Raw genomic sequence first — 23,814 nt, forward strand, 5'->3', positions numbered from 1 at the left:
TGGAATATCCAGTTCCCTTTACCTGAGATATTGTATGATTGCACCTGTTTTTTAGTTATTATAAAAAGTGTGCTTGAAGGGATACTAAACACATTTTTTCCTTTCACGATTCATGTAGGCTTAAGAGCTGGCCCATTTTTGTTTCAGAACCCTAGATAGCACTTGCTGATTGGGGGCTACATTTAGCCACCAATCAGCAAGCGCAACCCAGGTTCTGAACCAAAAATGGGCCGGCTCCTAATATTACATTCCTGCTTTTAAAATAAAGATACCAAGAGAACAAAGAAAAATTGATAATAGGAGTAAATTAGAAAGTTGCTTAAAATTGCATGCTCTATCTGAATCAGGAAAGAAAAAAATTGGGTTTAGTATTCCTTTAAAGTATACTTATTTTAATCTTTGCATGTTCATAGATACCATTCTGAAAAGCCAAAAAGAAAAAGGCTAAAATTATATTAAAAATATAGATAATTTATTTATTTTTGTTCTATTATCGATGGTTCATGTGTTGTAACTCTGCTGAGCAAAAAGAAAAAAAATAGTAATTTTCAGTACAGTGCTAAAGGGCAAAATAATGTACCTAAATAAAGATTTTAATAGTTGTCGCAATGCAATATGATTTATCTCTTAGATGGGCATGTTGTTTGAAATATGTCAGCTATACCAATCTATCTACAACTGTATTAACAGGTAATACAATATATATTAAAAAAGATATAATGAAGTCATTACCTAAGAGATGATAAATCAGATTCCTAGTTCATAATTCTTTTGTTAAAAAAGTAAAACTGCTAGCTAGAAAATATGACCTGAACATCTCTGTCTAAAAAAAAAAGAAATTTTACCTTAAAATTCCCTCAGTCACCACATCCCATTGTAAAATGACTTTAAGCAGCCAATTAGGATTCTTGCCTTGGGACTTGCAAGAGATTCTACATCTGGCATGCATAGGCACAGTCATTTTATTTCCCTTCTCAGTTGAAGGAAGTATACTAACAAATCTTGCGAGTAAGGCAAAGTATAAACTCAGCACTGATGAAGCTTGTTTGCACTTGGCAGTTGTTTTGGGGGTTATTTCACCAGTGTGTTCAACTCTTTATAATTTCAGAGATTTTCAAGTTACAATATTGTGGGACCTTTTTCCTCTTTGGCATCTTATTGATTCATAGCTATTCTCTAGAATTATTAGAACAGAGCGCTTGATGTAATTTTGTGAGCGGCCCAGAAGTGAAACCGTTAATAAGGAAACCATACCTTGCTGTCTGCCTTGCTTAGTGTTTGCTAACTGCAAGGTGTGGTTCCCTAATTAACTGTTTCACTCCTGGCTGCTCACAAAATCTGGCCTAAGAGGGAACACTGCTCACAATCACCTAGATAACGAGTTTTGCGTTCCTGTTTTAACGCTGAAATGGCCAACTGGAATGCAGCCATTACGAGTCTTGTCGATATAGCTGTACCGCAAGCATTTTAGCCTGTAATGCAACGTCAGTCCCGCACTCAAAAAAATGATGTTTTTGCGAGGGATTTCCATAGCGCTGCCATTACAAGTTTTGCGGTGAGGCTAAAATGCTTGCATTCCAGCCTATACCGACACGATCTGTTCCGCAATCTGAGACCAGTAGTTATGAGTTTTGCGCCACAAAACTGTTACACAACTCATAACTAAACTGTTACAAAGTACACTAACACCCTTAAACTACACTATTAACCCCTAAACTGAGGCCCCAAGAAACTACACTATTAACCCCAAACACTATAATAAACTTTTTAACCCCTAATCTGCCGCTCCCGACATCGCCACCACTAATAAAATTTATTAACCCCTATTTTGCCACTCCCCAACATCGCCGCCACTAAATAAAGTTATTAACCTCTGGCCTCCCACATCACCGCCACTAAAACCTTTTAACCCCTAAACCGCCAGCCCCCCACATCGCAAAAAAACTAAATTAAACTATTAACACCTAAACTTAACAACCCCCTAACTTTAAATTAAAATTACAAGATCCCTATCTTAAAATAAATAAACTTACCTGGAAAATTACAAAAACCTACGTTTAAACTATATATTAAACTAACATTACTACTATACTAAAATTAAAATAACTACAAATCCAAATAAACTGAATTAAACATTAAAAAAACTAACACTGCTAAAAAAAAATAAGCATCTTCTATCTTTATCCCGGCAGCGTGGAGCGGGTCCATCCTTGAAGACATCCGGCGCAGAGCATTCTCTTCATACGGTCGCCGCAGTACACTAAATCTTTAAATCTTCAATGCAAGGGAGCCTTTTCAATATGGCGTCCCTTGCATTCCTATTGGCTGATTTGATTTTTGAAATTCAAATCAGCCAATATTATGAGAGCTACTGAAATTATATTGGCTGATTTGAATAGTAGCTCTCATCCTATTGGCTGATTTGAATTTCAAAAATCAAATCAACCAATAGGAATGCAAGGGACTCCATTTTGAAAAGGCTCCCTTGCATTGAAGATTCAGTGTACGGCGGCAACAGTATGAAAAGGATGCTCCGCTCCAGATGTCTTCAAGGATGGACCCACTCCGTGCTGCCGGGATGAAGATAGAAGATGCCGCCTGGATGAAGATAGAAGATGCCGCCTGGATGAAGATAGAAGACGCCGCCTGGATGGAGGAAGATCCCGCTGCTTGGATGAAGACCTCGCCACCTGGATGTCCGGACTTGAAAAGCTGTAAGTGGATCATCGGGGGTTAGTGTTAGGTTTTTTTTAAAACTTTTTTTGGGTGGGTTTTTTTTTTTTAGATTAGGGTTTGGGCGTTCTTAAAAGAGCTAAATCCCCTTTTTAGGGCAATGAAAAAGAACTGAATGCCCTTTTAAGGGCAATGCCCATTCAAATGCCCTTTTCAGGGCAATGGGTAGCTTAGGTTTTTGTTAGAGTTAGTTTTTTTTTATTTTGGGGGATTGGTTGGGTGGTGGGTTTTACTGTTGGGGAGTCTTTGTGTTTTTTTTCAGGGAAAAGAGCTGATTTCTTTAGGGCAATGCCCTACAAAAGCCCTTTTAAGGGCTATTGGTAGTTCATTGTAGGCTAAGGTTTTTTTTTTTATTTTAATGGGGCTTTTTGATTTTTATAGCGATATTAGATTAAGTGTAATTGTTTTTATTTTGGATAATTTTGTTTGTTAATTTAATGTTTTTTATTTTTTGTAATTGTAGATTTAATTCTTTTTAGTAGTGTTAGGTTTTTTTAATGTTTAATTTAGCTTTTTTTAATTTGTAGTTATTTTAATTTTAGTATAATAGTAATGTTACTTTAATATATAGTTTAAAGTTAGGTTTTTTAATTTCACAGGTAAGTTTTTATTTATTTTAAGATAAAGTTAGGGAGTTGTTAGGTTTAGGGGTTAATAGTTTAATTTAGTTTTTTTGCGATGTGGGGGGCTGGCGGTTTAGGGGTTAATAGGTTTATTTAGTGGCAGTGATGTGGGAGGCCAGAGGTTTAGGGGTTAATAACTTTATTTAGTGGTGGCGATATCGGGAGCAGCAGATTAGGGGTTAATACGTTTATTTCGGTGTCGGTGATGTCAGGAGCGGCAGATTAGGGGTTAATACATTTATGTAGGTGTCAGCGATGTCGGGGGCAGCAGATTAGGGGTGTTTAGACGTGGGGTTTATGTTAGGGTGTTTAAACGTAACTTTTCTTTCCCCATAGACATCAATGGGGTTACGTTACGGCGATCGCAATTTCGTACTTCAGGTGTTAGGTTTTTTTCTAACACGCTCTCCCCATTAATGTCTATGGGAAAAGCGTGCACAAGCACGTATTCTCAGCCCTTGGATTTTGTGCGGTATGGAGCTCATCGCAACCATATCGCACGCACAAGGCAGCTTTTTAAAAACTTGTAATGGCAGCGCTATGGAGGGTGAAATAACGCAACTTTTTTTGCGTTCGTTTTGCACCCTCTATAGCGCAAAACTTGTACTCTAGTTGTATATAAATTGGGCTAGTGATTTATATTATTTTACATTATAATATATATATATATAATTTATATTGTGAGCACTTATACAAACATCAAGCTCTCTGTTCTAATAATTCTAGTATGCATTAATTTAAAGGGCCACGATACCCAAGTGTTGAAACACTTGAAAGTGATGCAGCATAGCTATAAAAAGCTGACTAGAAAATATCACATGAACATCTCTATGTAAAAAAGAAAGATATTTTACCTCAAAAGTTTCTCAGTAGCCACATCCCAAAGGACTTCTAAGCAACAAATCAGTATGCCTGTCCCGGGACAGTGGAAGGAGCGAGCTTACATGCACTCTCATCTTACTTCCCTATTCAGCTTAAAGGGACAGTCTAGGCCAAAATAAACTTTCATTATTCAGATAGAGCATGTAATTTTAAACATTTTTCCAATTTACTTTTCTCACCAATTTTGCTTTGTTCTCTTGGTATTCTTAGTTGAAAGCTGAACCTAGGAGGTTCATATGCTAATTTCTTAGACCTTGAAGCCCACCTCTGTCAGATTGCATTTTAACAGTTTTTCACCACTAGAGGGTGTTAGTTCACGTATTGCATATAGATTACACTGTGCTGTGCTGTGCTGAAAAAAGGGGCAGTTTGCAGAGGCTTAGATACAAGGTAATCACAGAAGTTAAAAGTATATTATTATAACTGTGTTGGTTATGCAAAACTGGGAAATGGGTAATAAATAGGGATGGGCGAATGTTTCTAAAAATTCGAAATTTAAAGCGAATCGAATTTCGAATGTTTATATAACATTCTAACCTTCTATTTTTGAATTTTCGTTTTCGAATTTTTCAATAAAATTCGAAAATATTCGTTCGAATAATAGAATGTTTAGCTATGTAATTCATTCAGTTTCGAAATGTAATATTCGAATTTGAATGTCACATTCGAATTCGAATGTCACATTCGAATTTGAAGTAGTATTTCTAGTCTAATACTGTGTTTTAAATGTAATATTCGAATTCGAATGCTACATTCGAATTCGAATGTCACATTCAAATTTGAAGTAGTATTTCTAGTCTAATACTGTGTCTTTTAAATGTAATATTCGAATTCGAATGTCACATTCGAATTCGAAATAGTATTTCTAGTTTGCAACTGTGCTTAATAAATGTAATATTCAAATTCGAATGTGACATTCGATTTGAATGTCACATTCGAATTCGAAATAGTATTTCTAGTCTAATACTGTGTTTTATAAATGTAATATTTGAATTGGAATGTGACATTCGATTGGAAAGTGATATTCGATTCGAATGTGACATTCAAAATAGTGTTTCTAGTCTACAATTGTGTTTTATAAATGTAATATTCGAATTCGAATGTGACATTCGAATTCGAATGTGAAATTCGAATTCGAATGTGACATTCGAAAACTGTAAATAACATTCGAAAATCGAATTTTTAAGAATATTCGTTCTTATCAACATTCTATTATGTAAATCGAATTTCTACAGTAACATTCGTTCTTACATTCGAATTCGGATATAAACACATTCGCCCATCCCTAGTAATAAAGGGATTATCTATCTTTTAAGACAATATAAATTCTGGTGTAGACTGTCCCTTTAAGGAAGTTTACAATGAAATCTCATGAGAGTTAAGTCAATCACTGTTGATGCTGATTGGCTGCTGTATTTCTTCAATTTTTTTATTATTTTTTTTTACCTGCAGCTGAGTATAACATTTTACACAGAACTTACTCTGCTGAGCTGAGGAGATTGTGAGGTAAAATATCTTCCTTTTTTACATAGAGATGCTCAGGTGATATTTTCCTGTCAGCTTTTTACAGTTATACTGCATCAGTTTCAAGTGATTTAGCATATGAGTATTATGTCCCTTTAATTTAATACAACAAATAAACATCTGCTCCTTAATTAAAGGGCCACTAAACCCAAAATCTTTCTTTCATGATTCAGATAGAGAATAGAAATGTAAACAAAATTAAATTTACTTCCATAATTTATTTTGGTTCATTTTTTTAAATATCCTTATTTGAATAAAAAGCAATGTACATGGTGAGCCAATCACATAATGCTTCTATGTGCAGCAACCAATCATCAGCTAGTGAGCATATCTAGATATGCTTTTCATCAAAGAATATCAAGAGAACAAAACAAATTAGATAATATAAGTAAATTAGAAATATGTTTAACATTGCATTATCTTTCTAAATCATAAAAGAAAAAATGTGAGTGGCATGTCCCTTTAATAAAACAAATATAAGAACAAAACTTCTAAAATCTAAATAGACTTGCCCATTAATGTGTAATAATAAGTATGAAAAGAATTGTACAGAATAATATAACTCAATAGAAGCTTAAACTTCTGTAAAGATTATGGTATGTAAGTAGTTAAAATGTGGTTCAAATTACAGTACTATGCTTTAGATTATAAAAAGAAAAAAATCAACCAAGGCCCTAGAACAATCTTCAATCATATAAAGTGTTTTTATCGTGATTGTCTGGGGAGACTGAATAATACAAATGCATGGAGGCAAATGCATAGTGTTAGCAAGTACCATATGCTAAATGCAAGCCGACTTCATATGTCTATAGATGTTTATGTAAATTAGACAAAAACTATGCACATCTAAATATATAGGGGCCGGACATGTAAAGATACTATCTTAATTGCTGGGAAATTTGAAGTTACATATAGATTATTATCTTAATAAAATATTAAACAAAAATATGCTGTCAGTCAGGGCAAATTGAGACATTGCTATATATTACTAACAATGAACAGGGCTGTAGGTTAATAATACGAGCAAAAGGTTTAGTTTAGCATTTTTGATATCAAAAAGTAAACCAAGGGGCACAATAATGTTTAATCAGTTAAAGGGATAGGAAAATAAAAATTAAGCTTGCATGATTCCGATAGAGCATGTAATTTTAAGACACTTTTAAATTTACTTAACTGAGGGTGCAGTCTCTTTTAGCACACTATGCCCTTCAAAGAGAAACAATATCCTTTAGCTTATCAGTCTGACCCTGCCCAATGACAGCCCAGAGCCGAAATACCAGGCAATACCAGATCAAGAGAAAACACCAAACCCCAGATGTACATTTTGGCCTCATCGGTGAGGTGCAGTTGCATCTCTCTAGGGATTGGTGCCTGCACACATTTGTCTCTTGTGATTGGCTAACTAGATGTGTTCAGCTAGCTTCCAGCAGTGCAATGCTGTTCCTTCAGCAAAGGATAACAAGAGAATGAAGCAAATTTGATAATAGAAGTAAAAATTGGAAAGTTGTTTAAAATTGTATGTTCCATCCAAATGGTGAAAGAACATTTGGGGGTTTTCTGTCCCTTTAAGGTATAGGCTTCTAGTTATCAAGCTGTCTACTTTCCTGCGTTTGCCGGCCCAATACGCTCGCCTAAGCTCGCCTACCATCGCCGCCGTGGACCTGAATACGTTCGCCAAAGTTATCAAAAAATCTGTCAAGAAGCCGCGCACCAAGTACGGTGCGATGAGCAGCGGACTGTTGTTAACTGACAGCCATCGATCTCGCTGCTCATCGGCTTCTTCGCAGCTTTCTTGCTAGCCTGTCACTAAGCACCCACACTAAACTATACTGTTTTACCCCCTAAACCGCCGCTCCCGGAGCCCCCCGCAAGTAAATAAACTTATTACCCCCTAAACCGCCGCTCCCGGAGCCCCCTGCAACTGAATAAAGTTATTAACCCCTAAACCGCCGCTCCCGTACTCCGCCGCAACTATAATAAATATATGAACCCCTAAACCGCCGCTCCCGGACCCCGCCACCACCTACATTATACTTATTAACCCCTAATCTGCCGCCCCCTATACCGCTGCCACCTACATAAAGTTATTAACCCCTATACTGCGGATCCCGGACCCCGCCGCAACTAAATAAATTGTTTAACCACTAAACCACCACACCCGGATCCCGCCACAACTAAATTAAATGATTAACCCCTAAACCACCGCTCCCGGACCCCGCCGCAACTAAATTAAATATTTAACCCCTAAACCGCCGCTCCCGGACCCCACCGCCACCTATATTAAACTTATTAACCCCTATCCTGCCCCCCCCTACACCGCCACCACTATATTAAACTTATTAACCCCTAAACCTAAGTCTAACCCTAACACCCCCCTAACTTAAATATTATTTAAATAAATCTAAATAAAAATTACTATTATTAACTAAATTATTCCTATTTAAAACTAAATACTTACCTATAAAATAAACCCTAAGATAGATACAATATAACTAATAGTTATATTGTAGCTATTTTAGGATTTAATTTTATTTTACAGGTAACTTTGTATTTATTTTAACCAGGTACAATAGTTCTTAAATAGTTATTAACTATTTAATAACTACCTAGCTAAAATACTTAATACAAAATTACCTGTAAAATAAATCCTAACCTAAGTTACAATTAAACACTACACTATCATTAAATTAATTAAATTAATTAACTACAATTACCTAAAATTAAATTCAATAAAATAAACTAAACTATAGTACAACCCCCCCCCACTAAATTACAAAAAATAAAAATAGAATTACAAGAAGTTTAATCTAATTACACCTAATCTAAGACCCTTAAAAGAGCTTTTTGTGGGGCATTGCCCCAAAGTAATCAGCTCTTTTACCTGTAGAAAAAAATACAACCCCCCCGCCAACATTAAAACCCACCACCCACACACCCCTACTCTAACCCACCCAAACCCTCCTTAAAAAAACCTAACACTAACCCCCTGAAGATCACCCTACCTTGAGCCGTCTTCACCCAGCCAGGCCGAATTCTTCATCCAAGCGGGGCAAGAAGAGGTCCTCCATCCAGCCGAAGTCTTCATCCAAGCGGGGCAAGAAGAGATCCTCCATCCGGTAGAAGTCTTCATCTAAGCGGTGTCTTCTATCTTCATCCAACCACGGCTCCATCTTGCAGACCTCCGACGCGGAACATCCTGCTGGCCCGACAACTACCCGACAAATGAAGGTTCCTTTAAGGGATGTCATCCAAGATGGCATCCCTCGAATTCCGATTGGCTGATAGGATTCTATCAGCCAATTGAAATTAAGGTAGAAAAAATCCAATTGGCTGATTAAAAAGAACCTTCATTCGTCGGGTAGTCGTCGGGCCAGCAGGATGTTTCGCGTCGGAGGTCTGCAAGATGGAGCCGCGGTTGGATGAAGATAGAAGACACCGCTTAGATGAAGACTTCTACCGGATGGAGGATCTCTTCTTGCCCCGCTTGGATGAAGACTTCGGCTGGATGGAGGACCTCTTCTTGCCCCGCTTGGATGAAGAATTCGGCCCGGCTGGGTGAAGACGGCTCAAGGTAGGGTGATCTTCAGGGGGTTAGTGTTAGGTTTTTTAAGGGGGGTTTGGGTGGGTTTTAGAGTAGGGGTGTGTGGGTGGTGGGTTTTAATGTTGGGGGGGTTGTATTTTTTTTACAGGTGAAAGAGCTGATTATTTTGGGGCAATGCCCCGCAAAAAGCCCTTTTAAAGGCTGGTAAAAGAGCTGATTACTTTGAAATTTAGAATAAGGTAGGGCATTTTTTTATTTTGGGTGCTTTATTATTTTATTAGGGGGCTTAGATTAGGTGTAATTAGTTTAAACTTCTTGTAATTCTTTGTTTATTTTTTGTAATTTAGTGGGGGGGGTTGTACTATAGTTTAGTTTATTTAATTGAATTTAATTTTAGGTAATTGTAGTTAATTTATTTAATGAATTTAATGATAGTGTAGTGTTAGGTTTAATTGTAACTTAGGTTAGGATTTATTTTACAGGTAATTTTGTAAGTATTTTAGCTAGGTAGTTATTAAATAGTTAATAACTATTTAATAAATATTGTACCTGGTTAAAATAAATACAAAGTTGCCTGTAAAATAAAATTAAATCCTAAAATAGCTACAATATAACTATTAGTTATATTGTAGCTATCTTAGGGTTTCTTTTACAGGTAAGTATTTAGTTTTAAATATTAATAATTTAGTTAATAATAGTAATTTTTATTTAGATTTATTTAAATAATATTTAAGTTAGGGGGTGTTAGGGTTAGACTTAGGTTTAGGGGTTAATAAGTTTAATATAGGTGGCGGTATAGGGGGCGGCAGATTAGGGGTTAATAGGTATTATGTAGGTGGCGGCGGGGTCCGGGAGTGGCGGTTTAGGGGTTCATATATTTATTATAGTTGCGGCGGGGTCAGGGAGTGGCAGTTTAGGGGTTAATAAGTATAAAGTAGATGGCGGTGGTGTAGGGGGGGCAGATTAGGGGTGTTTAGACTTGTGGTACATGTTAGGGTGTTAGGTGCAGACGTTCCCATAGAAATCAATGGGATATCGGGCAGCAGCGAACATGAGCTCTCGCTGCTATCAGACTCCCATTAATTCCTATGGGATCCGCCGCCTCCAGGGCGGTGGATTGAAAGCCAGGTACGCTGGCCCGGAATAGCGTACATGGTAGGTATTTGATATCTACCAAAAGTAGTCAGATTGTGCCGAACTTGCGTTCAGAACATCTGTAGTGACATAACCATCAATCTGTGTCGGACTGAGACCGGCGGATCGTATGTTACGTCACTAAATTCTACTTTTGCCGGGCTGTAGGGCCTGATAACTAAGGCGAATCAGCCTCGCCACATACGCTGCGGAATTCCAGCGTATTTGCGGTTGACGGCTTGATAACTAGAGGCCATAGTCTACACCAGAAAAATAATTATATTCTTATGATCCTGCATAGCTGAATCATAATAAATTGTAACAGAATTATCCTGGTTCTGCCATATGTAGTAACAGTTTATCCTACTGGAACAGAACTTCAAAACATAAACAAGATCGACTTGCCCAACAGAAGCCTAAACTTTTTTCTGCAAAATTAATATGGAGCGGTATACACAATTCTACTCTAAATAGCATGCAGCTTATTGTCAAACATAATATAGTAAGGTGATATTTGTTTTCTGTGTGGGTAAGTACAATATTTTATATTCTTTATATTCTAATTACACAGTAAAATGCAAAAAAAGGCAGAAAAAGACAATCTTCAGAGAACGAAATGGGGATAAGAATAACAATAACAAAGTGTACGGTTCACTTAATGGTATGTGACTGCTAACTGCAGGAATAAGTCACTTCCAAAATATGTCAGAATACAAAGCTCAAATAAAGCTAGTCACTTATCTTACAAAGGTAATGGTAGTGTCCATGTACTCACATTGGGATGCCAAAGTTCTCACTTTAAGTGCTTAATGTCTAGGTCTCCACCGTCTGTCAGTAGTGCTGCATGTAATCTCTAGATTTAAATGCAGAATCCAGTCTCAGCATAAACTATGAAAAAGAACACATCGCCCCTACGACTCACAGTGATGTTTATTAAGACCAACAAAGACACAAATAGAATTGCACTTACAGGATGTGTGCAACAAAATGCCTTTATACAGAAGTTTCACCATCGCTCCAACAACCGTCCAGCAGTTCTAGAGTTGCCTGAAAGATCACACTCACTGTGCCACAATTTACCGAAATTCTTTTGGCGTATGCAGGCAAACATAAAACCTCTACGTGTTTCTTCCACTCACGGGCAGGCTTTTTCAAGAGGTAAGAGATTGCTTACTTCTTTTGGCACAGTGAGCGTAAACTCCTTTGCTTAGTAGTAACATTTCTAAAATGTAATATAAAACAAATTATAAGGCATGCTAGTTTAAAAACGTATGCTACTTAGTTAATTGATACTGTGCTTATTTTCAATGATTCTTTATAGTTAATCAGAATGGACCTCTGATCAGATGTATGTCCCCAGAAACTTATATGGGAAAATATATGTCTGATAAATAGACATTGGGGCCTATCTATCAAGCTCCGAATGGAGCTTGATGCCCCATGTTTCTGGTGAGCCTGCAGGCTTGCCAGAAACAGCAGTTATGAAGCAGCGGTCACAAAGACCGCTGCTCCATAACCTGTCCGCTTGCTCTGAGCAGGCGGACAGACATTGCCGGAAATCAACCCGATTGAGTACGATCGGGTTGATTGACACCTCCCTGCTGGTGGCCGATTGGGTCCGCCAGACTTTGTTAAATATAGGCCATTGTAATGGTGGAATTAATGTTATACTTAACATATGTCTCCCTAGACAATAGTTTTCTACTACTGAGGGCTAGATAAAAGGTGCAATATTAAATTATCGCGCCCGCATTACCTTGTGTGTGTATCACAAGTTGTAAAATAACTTATTTTGCTTGCACGTTAATCCACATAATCCAAAAAGTGAAATTGCATACACGTTCACATATTCCCTTAATAGAAGTCAATGGAGAAGAAAAAAACAAAACAAAACCCCACTAACACCCTAATCTGTTGCGCAAAGCCCATGACGTATTTTCCTTAAAAGTGTACATGAAAATGCGATTATTTCATATTGCAAGAATGTTTTATTAACGCAATATGTTCTATTTATTTATAAATAAATATTTCTATATATATGTGATGATTTTTGGACTGCTATATCTATTTATTGCGAGATATGTATATGAATATATCCCTGGGTGCAGGGATAGTCACATAAGGCAAAGTCCCAAACAAGTTTACTAAGGCCGGCTCCCAAACAATTGCTGTCCCACAAGTTCCAGTGTCCTTAAGTTCCATGGCCACACTGCCTCTCTCTTTGACACTCTGTTTAGTACCGGCTGACCCACCCAGCTGTATTCCCATCCCATACCGGAGGGGGAGGTTGCTCCTTGGTGGGGCAGGCAAAGCTCAGGTGCCCAAACATGTGGCACCAACTGCATAAGCTTTTATCCTCCTTGCCCAATGCAACGCCTGCTCCCAGTGAAAAATACTCTGTGACAAGAAAAGGGTAGAGACCCTGCCAAGCTACTGAGGGGAGAGACCGTCTGTCTCTTCTCCCGAGAAGGAGATCTACCGCTGGGGAGGGAGGTCTGCACCATCCGCTCCATGGGAAACTGTGCTGCCGCTGGGGAGAGAGACCAACTGTCTCCTCTCCCAGAAAGGGATTCAGCCACTGGGGAGAGATATCGATACCCGTCTCTCCCTGCAAGGGCTTCTCTGTAAGGGGAGGGAGGATGACTACATCTGCTCCCGAAGGATGGATCTACCACTGGGGAGAGAGACCGACTGTCTCCTCTCCCAGAAAGGGGTTCTGCTTGCGGGGAGGGAGGACGACTACCTCCGCTCCCAGGGGATGGCTCTGCCACTGGGGAGAGAGACCGACTGTCTCCTCTCCAAGGAAGGGGTTCTGCTTACAGGGAGGGAGGACGACTACCTCCACTCCCAGGGGATGGCTCTGCCGCTGGGGAGAGAGACCGACTGTCTTCTCTCCCGGCTCCTGGCTCTGTCGCTGGGGAGAGAGACCAACTGTCTCCCCTCCCGGGAAGGGGTTCTGTTTATGGGGAGGGAGGATGACTACCTCCACTCCCAGGGGATGGCTCTGCCGCTGGGGAGAGAGACCGACTGTCTCCGCTCCTGGCTCTGCCGCTGGGGAGAGAGACCAATTGTCTCCTCTGCCGGAAAGGGGTTCTGTTTACAGGGAGGGAGGACGATTACCTCTGCTCCCAGGGGATGGCTCTGCCGCTGGGGAGAGAGACCGACTGTCTCCTCTCCTGGCTCCTGGCTCTGCCGCTGGGGAGAGAGACCAATTGTCTCCTCTCCCGGAAAGGGGTTCTGTTTACAGGGAGGGAGGACGACTACCTCCGCTCCCAGGGGATGGCTCTGCCGCTAGGGAGAGAGACCGACTGTCACCTCTCCCGGCTCCTGGCTCTGTCGCTAGGGAGAGAGACTGACTGTCTCCTCCACCGGGAGCGGGTTCTGTTTACGGGGAGGGAGGATGACTACCTCCGCTCCCAGGGGATGGCTCTGCCGCTGGGAAGAGAGACTGACTGTCTCCTCTCCCGGCTCCTTGCTCTGCCACTGGGGAGAGAGACCTACTGTCTCCTCTCCCAGGAAGGGGTTCTGTTTACGGGAGGGAGGATGACTACCTCCGCTCCCAGGGGATGGCTCTACCGCTGGGGAGAGAGACCGACTATCTCCTCTCCCAGATCCTGGCTCTGCCGCTGGGGAGAGAGACCGACTGTCTCCTCTCCCGGGAAGGGGTTCTGCTGCTGGGGAGAGTTATTGACATCCATCTCTACCTGCAAGGGGTTCTCTGTAAGGGGAGGGAGGACGATTACCTCCACTCCCAGGTTTCCTGGAGCTGTTACAGGTGTTGGGCAGAGGCCAGCGGCTCTCTGCCCTGTTTTCAGCACTTCTGCTGGGGTGGCTCCCTTGTCCAAGTCTGTAAGGTCAGAGCCAGGCTGCTGCAGCCCTGGTTCCCTTTTTCTTTGCTGCCACTCCTCCACGGTCGAGCTCCATGAAACCCAGAGGGCTGCACCCCAGATCTGTATGCCCCTGGCACGCTGCTTAGCGAGATCCAGCAGCCTCTTGTATTCCTTGACCAGTGCCTCTTCCTGGTCAATTATAAAATCCAGATCGTCCAGCAGCCAGGTCTCCTCCAAGAGATCCAACAGTTCCTCTTGGAGCCCAGAGATATCCTCCAGACCTTGGTCTGTCTCACTCCCAAACTGTGGGTCCTCTGTCCTTTTTGTAAACAACAATCCAGGGCCGCCGAAACAAAAGCCCTCTGTGGGGGAGCCTTCCTCCTGCCATAGCTGCGCTTGCATAGCAAGCCATTGGAGGGCCCGATAGCCATCCTCCATCCACATCTCTTGCTGGATCAGTCTATGTAGAACAGATAGCCATTCCTTCTTTGGCTGTTCTCCCAGGAAAGGCAGTCTCATGGTCTACCGAACCCGGAATCTCGTGTCATTCATGGGGAGGACCTTTCCATTTTCCTGCTCCTGTTGAAGAGCCTCCCAACAGAGGTCTCAGAGGGCAAGGTTCCTCCATGCCAGAATGTCCTGTTCTGAACAAGGATCATTTGTTCCGGTCAGCATCTTTTGTACTCTCCCTAGGAACTCTGCCTCCATATTTACCGGCTACTGTGGTACGTCTCCTCTGTCAGCAGAAACTGTGTGAAAGAAGCAGATCCCACCGCTGCCAGCCAATGTGACTGCTACCCCGACTGGGTAGCTCCGCTAAACGGGTCCTGCTTCCTCACTGCCAACTGCAGCTATGTAGCTGGCAAGTGACCACAGCCAATTGCCACCCCTGATGCCCGACAGCATCAGTACCCAGGGTCCCACCCTGTGGCAGACTGCAGCTACCCAGACTGGGTAGCTCTGCCTGATGATCCTTTTTCTGCCTGGAACAGGCTGCTATGTAGCCCAGGAAAGTGATTTCAGCTGGAGCCAACTCTGCCTGATGATCCTTTCTCTGCCTGGAACAGGCTGCTCTGTAGCCCAGGAAAGTGATTTCAGCTGGAGCCAACACAAATAACTAGACAGACTAGCATTCAGGTTAAACAAGAACTGACTTTATTGTAAAACATACACTCCTTTTATACACACAGCTCATCTTGATAACACAATGGACAATCCCACAATTTTCCCACCATTCCAGCCCCTCCAGACAGCCCAGTACCTCCATAGGAGCCACAGTCTCACATAATCCCAATACCTAGGGGTGGCGATTTCAGGTGTCATTTTAAAGCTCTCGGTCCCCAGATGCCACAGTCCAAAAATGATGATTCATTACTGGGGACCGGAGTTACAGTCCGTTGAAGCTATGGGGTTAAGGGTGTCCAAAAACCCCAGTTCCCAACGGAGCTCCCCTCTGATAATTCCCACAGCTCATGTCCTCCCTAGGGGCTACCAATCCCCAAAAGAGCGGAGATCTGGGGCAAAGGGCTGCTGGAGCAACCAGGGGTAAAGTTAGTGGGTTTCCTGCTGTCCTGTGGCCGACCGGGAGTTCCAGGAGCCCGGCCAGCCTGAGAGGAGTTAGGCGGGTGTCCATTGTGAGGCAGCCGACCGGGAGTTCCAGGAGCCTGGCTAGCCTAGGAGGGTTTTCTTGGTCATAAACCAACTCTCCTCTGAACACAAAAACAAGCAAACACAAAGCAAACAAACAGCTTCCAGAGATGGTGGTTGCTCTGAGGAGCCCAAAACCACTGAGAAACAACAGGGGTGAGGTTGTAGGGGGTAGGGGTTTAACCCTTGCAGCCCGGTATCCGTGACAATCTCCATAGTTAAACATATGTCTATACATATAAATGCATGTCTCTCTATGCATCTGTATGTATGTCAATGTAAAATCCCTGCATCTGTTTGTTTGTTTTTAACACCCAAGATTTTCTATCTTTGAGCACTTAAAACTTTTTGGTGCAATATTTTTTAAAATAATTTTTATTAGACAGTGTTAATGTGAGCATAACTGTACTTTGTAATGGATTTTTGAAGTAGTTCGTGAAACTTTTATGTTCGGGAAAACTGTTAACTATAGTTCTTCGAAAGCGGAAAGGTTTTTTGTGTAAATAGTGATTTTTCATGACTTGTAATATCTGTGCAATGGAAATTTATTGCGAAAAGACCATATTGTGCACGGAAAACTCATACTGCGTGACTTGTAATCTTGCCCTTTGGGTTTAGCACAGTTTGTCTAACATGGTGTAGGTTTAACGTACCCCATAGAAGTCTACTGAGAGGCGTTAACAAAGTCACACTACCTGAAGTTAGCGCGCATTGGTGTCTTGCTCACGCGCTAACATTTTACTTTCCACTTGTAATACACAAGCAAACCTGTCCGCAATACATTTGTACTTTGAGCACAGTTAGAGTGTAAGCAAAAATGCTTCTTATAAAAGTTATTACTATTTTTCTGCAGTATATGCACGTATCCTGTGAGGGCCCATGCACCGATATTCAAACACTATAAGCTAGATTACGAGTGAAGCATTATTTAACGCTCCTGCTTGAGCGTTAACTGCGCTCAAAGTACACTTGTGTTATGAAATGAATGTAAACTGTTTTCACTCTTGCGCTAACCTGACAATCGCAAAAAGATGAATATTGTGTGCATGTTCAGGTATTCCCCCATAGAAGTCAATGGAGCAAAAAAAGTTTTTAAAAAAGCCTAACACACTACTCGCGCTCAAACCCAATCGCATATTCTCTTGTGCGCTAACCCGACATGAAAATATGAATATTTCACATTCCAATGTTCTTCACATAGAAGGATATGTTCTATTTATTAATAAATACATTTATACATATATATATATATATATATATATATATATATATATATATATAAATGGTATTTTGGTACAATATATATATATATATATATATATATATATATATATATATATATCATTCAATTCATGCACTCCATCCCTTCAAGGTCTTCTATAAAGCCAGAGGCATCTACTTATCAAGCCGTCAACTTACTTGCATTTGACGGCACCAATATGCTTGCCTAAGATCGCCTAACATTGCTGCAGCGGACCTGAATACGTTCTCCAAAGTTACCAAAAAAGCTGTCAAAAAGCCGCGCACCAAGTACGGGGCGATGAGCAGCGGACTGTTGTTAACTAACAGTCATCGATCTCGCTGCTCTTTGGATTTTTCCGAGCTTTATTGATCAGCCAATCAGCCAATAGAATGCAAGCTCAATCCTATTGGCTGATTGGATCAGCAAATAGGATTAAACTTAAATCCTATTGGCTGATTGCATCAGTCAATAGGATTTTTTGTACCTTAATTCCGATTGGCTGATAGAATTCTGTCAGCCAATCGGAATTGAAGGGACGCCATATTGGATGACGTCATTTAAAGGTACCTTCATTCAACAAGAAGACGTCGTCAGAAGAGGATGCTCCGCGTCGGATGTCTTGAAGATGGACCCACTCCGCGCCGGATGGATAAAGATACAAGATGCTGTCTGGATGAAGACTTCTGCCCGTCTGGAGGACCACTTCTGCCCGTCTGGAGGACCACTTCTGCCGGATTCGTTGAGGACTTCGGCCCGGTTGGGTGAAGACTTCTCACGGTAAGGTGATCTTCAAGGGGTTATTGTTAGGTTTTTTAAGGGGGTATTGGGTGGGTTTTAGAGTAGGGTTGTGTGACAGACCCTTCTGTCAGGACTGAAGGAGTTAATTGTGTTTAGCTAAGAAACTAATTTCTAAAGACAGGTTTTCTGGCCTCAGCTATTGTGTGCTATAATTACATTTAAGTAATAAACAGGCCATTGTTTAATCACCCTCAGAGAGCAGACGCTAGGTGATAAGACAAGCCAAATGTGTTTAAGTTGTTATCTGCCTAAGTAAAGTATTTAAGTAATGTAATTCTACTGTTTCATAAAAGGGAGTCTTCCCCTTTTTATCTAAATGTACAAGAGTCTTTCAACCCCCCCATCTGGGGTCAAACCTGTATAAATACTAGGCATCTAGCCTTTAATAAATGTCATTCTGTTTTAAACCTGAAACTGGCTGGGTTGTGAATTGCTGATTCCCTATGCAGGACATTGTTCATCTGGTATTAACCCTTGGTACACTGTTGGTACCGTAACATTGGTGGCAAGCGACGGAATGAACCTTATCGCCCAGAAGAGCAACTACACAAGCCAGTAACCTCAGGAAGAGGGGGATTATTACAATACTGACTAAGATGGAAAGAGTACCAGGGACAGAAGGAACCAATGGGCCCAGCATAGCAGACAGAACCCCTGAAGAAGCAAGCTTTGATCGGGCGGTTAAAATAAGACTGGCATATTATGGCCCCAACCCATCTGCGGAAATTATCGACCGGGTCATAGCAGCTGTGGAGGCCAACCTACTTCGCCAAAGCGGTGCTGCAGCAAACCCAGTGGTAAAGAGAAAAGTAAATTTTGCAGCTTTTAAAAACTTCCTGGAAACAGAAGGAGAGATTGATGGGTACCTTGCAGATTTTGAGAGGCAATGTGCACTACACAAGGTACCCGCAGAGGACTGGGTCACGATATTATCCGGAAAATTATCCGGCCGGGCCAGTGAGGCTTTTCGGGCCATTCCAGATGAGGAAGTCGGGGATTATAATACTGTAAAAGAGGCTCTGCTCTCCAGGTATGCGGTTACACCGGAGGCATACCGGAGGCGGTTCAGAGACACTGTTAAATTAGCTGGAGATTCCTACCTTGAGTGGGCATGTAAGGTGCACCGCACAGCAGCTCACTGGATAGCGGGGTGCCAAGCCGTATCTGGGGAAGAGGTGCTGCAGCTATTCCTGTTGGAACATTGCTTCGACAAGTTACCCGCAGGAGTTCGAGAGTGGGTTCGGGACCGTAAACCCTCCACCCTGCATGAAGCGGCTCGCTTGGCAGATGAGTATACGGATGCCCTCAAACTGGACACTGCTACCATTAAGCCCCCTGCTAGAGTGGAGTACAGACCCCCAGTCACCCCAGCAGCTGCCAGTTACCAACCCCCGGCGCACCGCTATACCACACGGCATCTGGCCACGAACTACCCTCAGAGAGCCCGGTTCAATTCGCGGGGCTACTCACAACCGATTCGATGCTTTGGATGTAAGCAACTAGGGCACAAAAGACCAGAGTGTCCCCTAAATGCAGCGAACCAAGCACAGTCCTGGAGAAGACCTGCCGGCGGAATCACACGTAACCCTCAGCCTGCGGCCCGCTACGTAGAGGCGCAAGAATGCTGGAGCATCCTACATGAGGCAGACCTTGTGCAAGCTGCCCACCGGAATAACCGGCAACTGGTTAAAGTGAATGGGAAGAAGGTCAGTGGTCTACGGGATACTGGTGCTACCATGACCTTGCTTCAAAAGAACTTGGTGTCTGAGAAACAGTACACTGGAGACACTGTGGCTGTGAGGGTAGCAGGGGGCGATGTGTTCAGCCTACCTGTTGCCAGGGTACATTTGGATTGGGGAGTGGGCGCTAGACCTGTGAATGTGGGGGTCAAGAAGGACTTACCTGCTGATGTTCTTCTTGGAAATGACTTGGCTCCCCTTGTTTCTGCCTATGCTCCCATGGGTCCCGCTGATGTTAACCCTGTGACTACCCGTGCTCAGATCCGTGCAGCAGAGACTGACCCCCCTGCTGCTAAGCCCCAGGACGCTGAGCTCAGTAAATCTCTATCCGCTATTGATACGTGGAAGTCCCGTTACAATGCGCTGATGAAGGAGAAGAGGAGCGCAGAGGAAAAAGCACGTTTAGAACGTGAATCTCTGCTAGACAAGCTGCACCGACAGACTGCAGAAAACACCAGCTTGAGAGTGGAACATGAAACATTAAAGACAAACTTAGCGACACTGGAGGAGAAGCTGACGCTGGCTCATAGTGAGGTGCTGCAACTCAAGGGCACCCTACGTCAGTATGAAGGGATTGTGGATACCTATAAAGAGCAGGTACAGAAAACTCGTAAAGAAGCTGATGGGATTTTGAAGGACTGTTTAGCCCTGGTCTGGGCACTGAGGAAGTTGAACCCTTCTTTGTATGGACAGGAATTCTCTCATAACGGGAATACAGATGGATTGTCCTGGCAAACTGACATGCCTACCACCTCCTAGTCCGGTCATCCCCAGGTTGACCCGCCAAAGGGTCAAGCCGGGTCTGCCGGAGTGTTCCACAAGGGGGGAGATATGTGACAGACCCTTCTGTCAGGACTGAAGGAGTTAATTGTGTTTAGCTAAGAAACTAATTTCTAAAGACAGGTTTTCTGGCCTCAGCTATTGTGTGCTATAATTACATTTAAGTAATAAACAGGCCATTGTTTAATCACCCTCAGAGAGCAGACGCTAGGTGATAAGACAAGCCAAATGTGTTTAAGTTGTTATCTGCCTAAGTAAAGTATTTAAGTAATGTAATTCTACTGTTTCATAAAAGGGAGTCTTCCCCTTTTTATCTAAATGTACAAGAGTCTTTCAACCCCCCCATCTGGGGTCAAACCTGTATAAATACTAGGCATCTAGCCTTTAATAAATGTCATTCTGTTTTAAACCTGAAACTGGCTGGGTTGTGAATTGCTGATTCCCTATGCAGGACATTGTTCATCTGGTATTAACCCTTGGTACACTGTTGGTACCGTAACAGGTTGGTTGTGTGGGTTGTGGGTTTTAATGTTGGGGGGGGTTGTAATTTATTTTTACAGGTGATTACTTTGGGGCAATGCCCCGAAAAAGGCCCTTTTAAGGGCTATTTGTAATTTAGTGTAGGGTAGGGCTTTTTTTTTATTTTGGGGGGCTTTTTTAATTTGTTAGAGGGATTAGATTAGGTGTAATTAGTTTACAAATCTTGTAATTTGTTTATTATTTTCTATAATTTAGTGTTTGTTTTTTTGTAATTTAGATAATTTTATTTAATTGTATTTAATTGTATTTAGTTTAGGGAATTTATTTAATTATAGTGTAGTGTTAGGTGTAATTGTAACTTAGGTTAGGTTTTATTTTACAGGTATATTTGTATTTATTTTAACTAGGAAGTTATTAAATAGTTAATAACTGTTTAATAACTATTGTACCTAGTTAAAATAAATACAAACTTGCCTGTAAAATAAAAATAAACCCTAAGATAGCTACAATATAACTATTAGTTATATTGTAGCTAGCTTAGGGTTTATTTTATAGGTAAGTATTTAGTTTTAAATAGGAATAATTTATTTAATGATAGGAATATTTATTTAGATTTATTTAAATTATATTTAAGTTAGGGGGTGTTAGGGTTAGGGTTAGACTTAGGTTTAGGGGTTAATAAATTTAATATAGTGGCGGCGGTGTAGGGGATGGCAGATTAGGGGTTAATAAGTATAATGTAGGTGGCTGCGGCGGGGGCGGCAGATTAGGGGTTAATAAGTATAATGTAGGTGGTGGCAGTGTAGGGGGGGCAGATTAGGGGTGTTTAGACTTGGGGTACATGTTAGGGTGTTAGGTGTAAACGTTACCATAGGAATCAATGGGATATCGGGCAGCAGCGAACATGAGCTTTCACTGCTTTCAGACTCCCATTGATTCCTATGGCATCTGCCGCCTCCAGGCCGGCGGATTGAAAACCAGGTACGCTGGGTCGGAATAGTGGCGAGCGTACCTGGTAGAAATTTGATAACTAGCAAAAGTAGTCAGATTGTGCCGAATTTGCATTCGGAACATCTGTAATGACGTAAGCGTCGGACTGAGTCTGGCGGATCGTATGTTACGTCACAAAATTCTATTTTTGCCGGTCTGTAGGGTTTGATAACTAAGGGGAATCAGGCTCGCCACAAATACACTGCAGAATGTGGTTAACGGCTTGATAAGTAGATGCCAGAGTGTCTCCTCAAGTAATCTTAATAAACATCAATATAAAATGGTGGGCACTCACTTAATAACTTTTTATTATCAATACAAAATCACATAAGTCGACGTTTCGACTCCACACATGAGCCTTTCTCAAGACAATCTCTAATAATAATATTTACAAATTAATATACATAATAGTTCATTGCACATATAAATACAAAAACAAAAAGCTAGTACTAATTTTATTCCCTGATATTTTTCCGTTACCCTGTGTAAAATACAAAAATTAAAATTAAAAGATTCCTAACTTAAAGGGACATGCCACCCTCATTTTTTCTTTTATGATTTAGAAAGATAATGCAATTTTAAACATCTTTCTAATTTACTTATATTATCTAATTTGTTTTATTCTCTTGATATTCTTTGATGAAAAGCATATCTAGATATCTGCTGATTCTTTGCTGCACATAGAAGCCTTGTGTGATTGGCTCACCATGTGCATTGCTTTTTCTTCAACTAAGGATATTTAAAAAAATAAGCAAAATAAATAATGGAAGTAAATTGCAATGTTGTTTAATTTTCTATTCTCTATCTGAATCATGAAAGAAAGATTTGGGTTTAGTGGCCCTTTAACTCTATCATTTGTATATGTGACAAATGTTTACGTACTTTTATTTGTATATTTGTCTACAACCTAGGTTGGTTACTGTGATAAAGCACATCATTGCATTAGTCTGGCTGTCACATTACATCATGCTTAAAGGGACATGAAACCCAAAAATTTTCTTTCAGGATTCAGATAGAGAATACAATTTTAAACATCTGTCAAATTTACTTCTATTATTTCATTTGCTTCCTTCTCTTGTTATCCTTTGCTGAAACATTTATCTTGGCAAGCTCAGGAGCAGCAAAGAACCTAGGTCCTAGCTCCTGATTGGTGGCTGCATATATTTACTGATTGTCATTGGCTCCCCCATGTGTTCAGTTAGAAACCAGTAGTGCATTGCTGCTCCTTCAACAAATTATGCCATGAGAATGAAACAAATTAGATAATAGAAGTAAATTAGAAAGTTGTTTAAAATTGTATTCTCTATCTGAATTGTGAACAAAAATTGGGTTTCATGTCCTTTTAAGTGAAATTAAAGCAGTTTAAATCGTCTCTGCATCTATTTAGTTTCTTTGTTCTAAAAAAACCCCAGCAGTGGTAATAATGTTGTTTCTTTGTTTCAATTACAGAATATAGCCATTGCTTCCTTGTTACTCTGTATACATATATGTAACCTTAACTTATTGTTCAGTAGCACATGTGGCAATCAATACATCTAAATGGATAATGCATATTTAAAGTGCATACCTTCTTTTTCGTTTTGGCGTGTTCAAGCCGCCATTCCCAAATGTTGTATGTCTTTACCCTCTGACAGCTGACTTCAAATACCTGCGGTTCAGCTATCTAAATGACGCAAACCACATCACTCCTTAGGGGCGTATTTTTTACAGCTGATTAAAGAGGCTTGTGATGACTGTTCTAGCCTATTCATGTTAGTGAGTGACGTCACCAAATAAAGGCGTGTATCTTTTTTGTATAGCCCAGAACAGCTGTTTAAAGAGTGAATGCTATATATTTGTACAGATGGAACTCTATATACGAAATATTAGT

General features: G+C 41.0%; 1 long non-coding RNA gene across 1 annotated transcript in view; it reads right to left on the minus strand.

Moving 5' to 3' along the window:
- LOC128640910 (uncharacterized) overlaps window positions 1–23,557 on the minus strand; it is a 353,598-nt gene extending 330,041 nt beyond the window's left edge. The window contains exon 1 of the long non-coding RNA XR_008399416.1: window positions 23,512–23,557. This is a non-coding gene — a long non-coding RNA (uncharacterized LOC128640910). The remainder of the gene's footprint in view (window positions 1–23,511) is intronic.
- Between the last annotated feature and the right edge of the window lie 257 nt (window positions 23,558–23,814).

This window comes from Bombina bombina, chromosome 10, assembly GCF_027579735.1.
Source record: "Bombina bombina isolate aBomBom1 chromosome 10, aBomBom1.pri, whole genome shotgun sequence".
NCBI classification, from domain to species: domain Eukaryota; kingdom Metazoa; phylum Chordata; class Amphibia; order Anura; family Bombinatoridae; genus Bombina; species Bombina bombina.